This window comes from Bactrocera oleae, chromosome 2 (assembly GCF_042242935.1).
Source record: "Bactrocera oleae isolate idBacOlea1 chromosome 2, idBacOlea1, whole genome shotgun sequence".
NCBI classification, from domain to species: Eukaryota; Metazoa; Arthropoda; class Insecta; order Diptera; family Tephritidae; genus Bactrocera; species Bactrocera oleae.
In genome coordinates this window covers 19,034,148-19,040,155 of record NC_091536.1, presented here as the reverse complement: position 1 = coordinate 19,040,155, position 6,008 = coordinate 19,034,148, and positions in this window count along the sequence as shown.

Below are 6,008 nucleotides of genomic sequence, written 5' to 3'. Positions count from 1 at the left end.
CACACGCAGGCACACAGCTAAAGCAATGTGGAGAATTACTTGATCACAAATTGTCGACTGAAATTGATAGTGAAGTGAGTAAAGAGAGTCTTATGCATGAAAGAATTATTAAGGGCGTGTAAAAGAGCGAGCAAATAAGAGATGTTTTTCTCTAACACTGTTTTGAATTCAGTTTTAATGAAGTATCAGTTTGCAGTATCCTTCAAATGCATTTAATTTTTCAATACTAAACCGCTTTCTCTCTTTAAATATACTTGTGGGAACTTTTTGCTGTATGGAGCGGAAATAGTAGGAGGAAAAAAGCGATTATTTCACGAGTTGTAGAGATGTTTAATTCTGAACTTCTGCATTGTGAGAAATCGGAAATATTTATATTCCAGTTTAAGTTTTTTTGGTTTTATCCACCGACAGACCTTGGTTAGTAGTATTGAGGAACATACATACGTACATATGTATATTCATTGCGAACTCCGAGAAAACCCATACCTACTGCTGTCATCTAGTAAACTGATAATATCATATATTTACACATATTGTATTGTTACAAAATTTCGCAAAGATCTTGACCATCTTTAGTTGAATTTGAAACATAGAAAAACCTCTTAGAGGTCTCTTTTCTTACTTTTGAAAATTTTATTTGTAACAAAAATAGTTGAAATTATTCTATACCTGCTTGTTCCACCGTAATATATAAATTGCAGTCAATATACATAATGTGGAGTTTGAGCGTCTTGAACGAGCTCCCGTCAGCATTTAATCAAATGGATACCATTAGAAAGCGTTTTAAACGACCATTGTCCAATCGTCGTCGACCCGATAGCGCAAAAAAATCTATATATTAACTGTCATGCATTTGCGAGATGAAAGCTAAGACATCTTGTATCTCACAATTTCAATCATTCGGGTGAACCAGCTGGAGTAAAATAAAACGATTTTGTCGAGACATGAGATACTACTTTGACAGTTTTCCCAAAGGACTTGTCTTTTCACGTATAATCTGCAACTCAGGAATTACCCATAGAACCTAACCTTACCTGATATATGTAAATAGGTAAGTGTATTGCATTTAGTGTAAGGTTTCTTGGTAATAGGTTATTGCTTTTATTATATTAAAATAATTTTATTTATGCTTAAGTTTCGCGCACAACAAAACTCTTAACGCTTGTTTTCATCTCTTCGTATTTAGAAATACTCTTTGACTCACTACATTATACACCAACAGAGAAACACATAACCATATACTTACATATACATATGTATTTGCTGTTGTTACCTATTTTGGCGTGAACTCGCAATTAATCATAAAAACAGTTAGTAAAAGCAAATAGTTAAAGCAGAATAAACTTTATCTTTGAAACAGTTGTTGATAAGATTGCCATCTAACTCACAAATATATATATGTCTGTATATACATACGTATGTATGTACTTTGCAGTGCTAAAAACCCAGATAAGTGAAACACACTCGCATATATTGTAGATGATGCAACAGCAGAACTCAGCTGCAAAACAACAAATACTTTTTTTGACAAATTTTATTTAACAGGAAAATATGGTATTTCTTTAAGCTCAATAAATGAATATTATAAAATTATTATTTATTCTTGTGCAAAATAATAATGAAGTTGTTATGAGTAAAAGAAATTATCGCAAACTACTTATGACTGTTTGTATATTTAATTATATATGGCATGTATGTATATGTACATACGTAAAGTATACGTATTATTATATATAGATATTCGTAAGTACATTCGTTACTCCTACTAAATCCAGAAACTCTTACATTTAACAACCACAATGAAGCAAAAACATCTTAGTTAAACATAAACTCGAGTATAATGCTCAATATTCTCGACACTCTTTGTCGCACATACATATGTACGTACTTATATGCTTGGCTGGGCTTACGCTTAAGCCCGCGCCCAAACTCTGAGCTAATTAAATTAACTGACTTCAAGCACATTTCACGCAATTACTTCACATTTTTACAAATACATATTACATTCAAGTAAGCGGTATTTTAATCATAATTATTAATTACGCAAGCATTAATTGCCTTTTTTGTGCCATTTTTATACTCACGCAACATGTTCTTACAGAGTATAATAGTTTGTGTTGTATGTGCATTCTAAAACTAATATATATAGATATGTCTTCGTTGAGTTTATATTTCTGTAATATTTCTTAAGGATCATGTTGTGGTGGTATCCCTTTTCCTGCTCTCACACTCAATGTGAATAAACATAAAGTCCATACCATGCAGAGTCAAACTAAAACTCGCATTGTACTCAAATGTGGTAATTAGGGGGCTCACATGGCAAGGTCTACCATCTAGATTACATTGCAATCGGCGACAGCAATAGCCTAAGGTAAATATAACATAAACGCTGGCTAAAATAATTGTAAACTGTGTGGGATTTGTGTATGTAGTTATAAAAAAATTTCGTCTGGGAAAAATCAACAGGAATTACAACAACGTTAAACAGTTTTTCAGCTTCACATAATCGGAAAAGCTGTGTTAGGTACTGATCGTATTTCGACATAAGGTCAGGCCCAGCACCGATAAGTATTATACGTTTTTGTCATATACGATTGAGCGCATCGGCGTGCATCCTCAGTTCCACTTCAAGACACTCCAACCGAGCTATGACGAGTAATTTACTACTTAACAAATTTCCAATTTGATAAGACGTGTTTGCATTTTGAAAAATAATCGGTTTCTTGACATTTTCGACGACTACACACAGCAACTAGTTTAGAGTTTCACTCTTTCGTACCTCTTCGTAAATCAAACAGTTATCAAACGTCTCATCGGTATATATTTGCACAAGAAAATCCTGGTAGAGTTTTTGTTGTATAATCTGCGTAGAGGCTGCAGTTTCCACCGATTTTGAACGAAGTAATGCAAAAATTATTATCACAATCGTTTTTTGCCAAGACCTCACAATGACTTTACTATTAAAAGTTCGTGCCAAACTGCATTGATTTAATAGAATTGCAACATTAGCTTCTTCGTTACTAATTATACAAATTTAATTTAAATATTCAAAATTATAAAATATACTCAGCTCAGCTCTTTCAGCCACTTTTTTTACAAATCAATGACAAATTGAGCTTCGGGTGACTGTCTGTCCGTCTAATCGTGCAATAACTTGACTCTGTGAGGAGGTTAGTATCGCAGTATCGAATTTAACAGAAACAAGATATTTAAGAGAAGAATTTAATTAGAAATTTAACAGAAACAGAATTAGTATCGCGGAAATCGAACTATTGACAGGTCCAAAAAAATTACGTTAATGAAAAACTTACAAACTAATTTATAGCTATGTTAAACCACAAATTAAGATATAAATCTGTAATTTGGTACAGGGCAGAGAAGTATAAAGAGGTTTCTGTAGTCCCCCAGATACCGAATATATGAACCTCATTGCCTATAGCTGACTGTTTTTTAAACCCCGATCAACTTGTGAGATATATTGCTGAAATTCAGAGAGAATATTTTCCCAATAACGATGTGTACTTATGTCAAAAATGTAAAATCGGTTCAATACTTCATCTTCATTACCAATACAATATGGAAGCTTTCATACTTCCGCTTGAATTTGTATCGTATGTATCGTATATAGCCGTCAATATTAATGATATCTTAGCAAAACTAAGTGAACGTATAATATTGTATATACTTTATTTAAATGCTGAGAATGCATGAAATCAGTACACGAATCACCCAAGTTCTCATATTTTATAAGTATATAATTATTTCCGTTATTCTAGCAGACTTTATACCGAATATCTCAATCGATGTGCGAGTTATCGACATAAAATTGCGTAAAAACATGTTCTCGAGTATAGTTTAGTTATGATAACAGTTAATGCAATCTGTACCTAACCTCAATATATCCGTTATAGTGATATAGATATAGTTACAGCTGACTTGAAACCGTTTATGTTGGTCCATATATGATATCAAATGAAATTAAGTGGATATGTTTTCTTCAACATAAGGTGGTTCGGCGTTGAATAGAAATGAAATGTGTTGAGATCTTGGTCTAAACCTCATATTGCTAATATAATGATTTCCGATTATTTGGTTGATTTTTTCCTCATATACCCAATGTATTACATTTCTCCTACCTTGTTGACCTTCATTTGAGTTAATTATGTTAATTTTAAAATAATCTCGTACACCTAGCAAAATTGTAGTAATGATTGCGAGGTCATATAGGTAGACCTATAATATAAGCTAATACCAAATCTGATTGTAAACCATTCATAAAGTTTTGCAACTTCTGAAAGGGCTTCCCCACTTGTGGTTTTTTCATAATGGGGAGAGTATAAAAACGGTCAAAACCGAAATTAGCGTTTCCTTACTTGTTTACTAGGAGTTCAAAGAGTTGAGAGGGCAAGTAATGTGACAAATGTACTTACCGAGTTAATTGAAGAAAATACACTTATTGCGCATGTATGCGTGTATGTCTGTGTGTATGAGCATCAACGCGATGATGGCGGTGTTCCCTTATTCGGAAATAAATACCTACATACAAGTATATCACTACTTGCCTGGAGTAAATTAAGCATAAAATTAGACCGTCATATTCACACTTACGTACACACATACTGTGCACAAATACTTGCATGCATGCATATGTACTTGGTTCAACTTCTGTGAACTCTTGATTGAATTCGGTCAAACTGTTCGGCTGAAATAAAGAGTTATTCATGCTTCAAAAGAATAAACTCACTGTACTGACGGAGCTCCGATTATCTTGTCAAGATGCGTTCAAAACTTGGTAAGAATATAGCCTTTAAAAGGTTTCAAACATTTAAAGCGCCTACACATGGACACATGGATACATGGATCAGACTTTAATGATATCAATATATATTTCAGATTCAATATAACAGTCCAAAGTCTCAATTTAGTGAAAGCTTCCATTCGCTCTGTGAAGGCCATGTCTTTTAAGGAAGCAGTGAGTATTTCTAACATTCATTATTATAGTAAATTGCGGTTTTGTAGAATTGTGATGAAATGCTTTAAAAATATTATAAACTCGACATGCTGTGAAATATACGAACGGAACTTTAGCTTTTAGTTGTGGAAGTACTGAATTAATCATATTGATATTCAATGGAATTGAACCCGAACAAGTAGCCAAGCGGACTGTCAGTACTCACTTCATCAGAGCTATTAGTTTCGAACTTGATGTCATTGTTGTAATGGTAGAAAACATTTCCCAAATAATTAATAGGAATGCTGTAGAGTTGAAATTTTACTTGTTCAGCTAAAAATCTAAGTTCAATACGGTTACGTAGACCTAACTGTCGTGCAAACGACTCTCTTCCAGCTTTTCAATGAATGTTTCGTCATCCTTCTTGCAGTTTCTTAATATACTGTCAAATCAATGGAAATGTGACCGCGGTTGCATTTACAGGTTCAGACTTTTTTCAACGTTTTGTGGACTTAGTTAGCCTGTCTTCACGAATAAGCTGGAAGCTATATGAAATCAATCGACCTAATTGTTTATAAAACAGGCATAAACTGTCGATAAAGAGAATATTATTATTATGATTAGAAATAGTATATTATTTACAACTATATACATTTTTTAACATTAATAATATACATACATGTACAAATATGTATGTTTATGTATGTATATGTCTGCAAAGTAAATTAAAATCCAGAGTTACGCTTATGCGCTGGACTTTCCCATTGCTTTAATATTGCCATACCGAAGTTTCCAAGGTCGAATTTCCGTTTCATTCGACAGCTAATAAAATCGCAATATTAACTCCCACCTCACTTATGAGCCGCAAGCAAAATATTCGGATACTGGAAAAGGTGGTATTTATAGAATTTGCGATGAGTGTGTATGTGTATTTGTCTGATCAAAGGCAAGTTACCTGCTGCAGATGCCGCCAACAACGCCACATACGCCACTCGTACACTATAGCCAGCCATGTCTGTTTATTTATAAACATTTGCCGCAGCTACTAGTTAAGTGT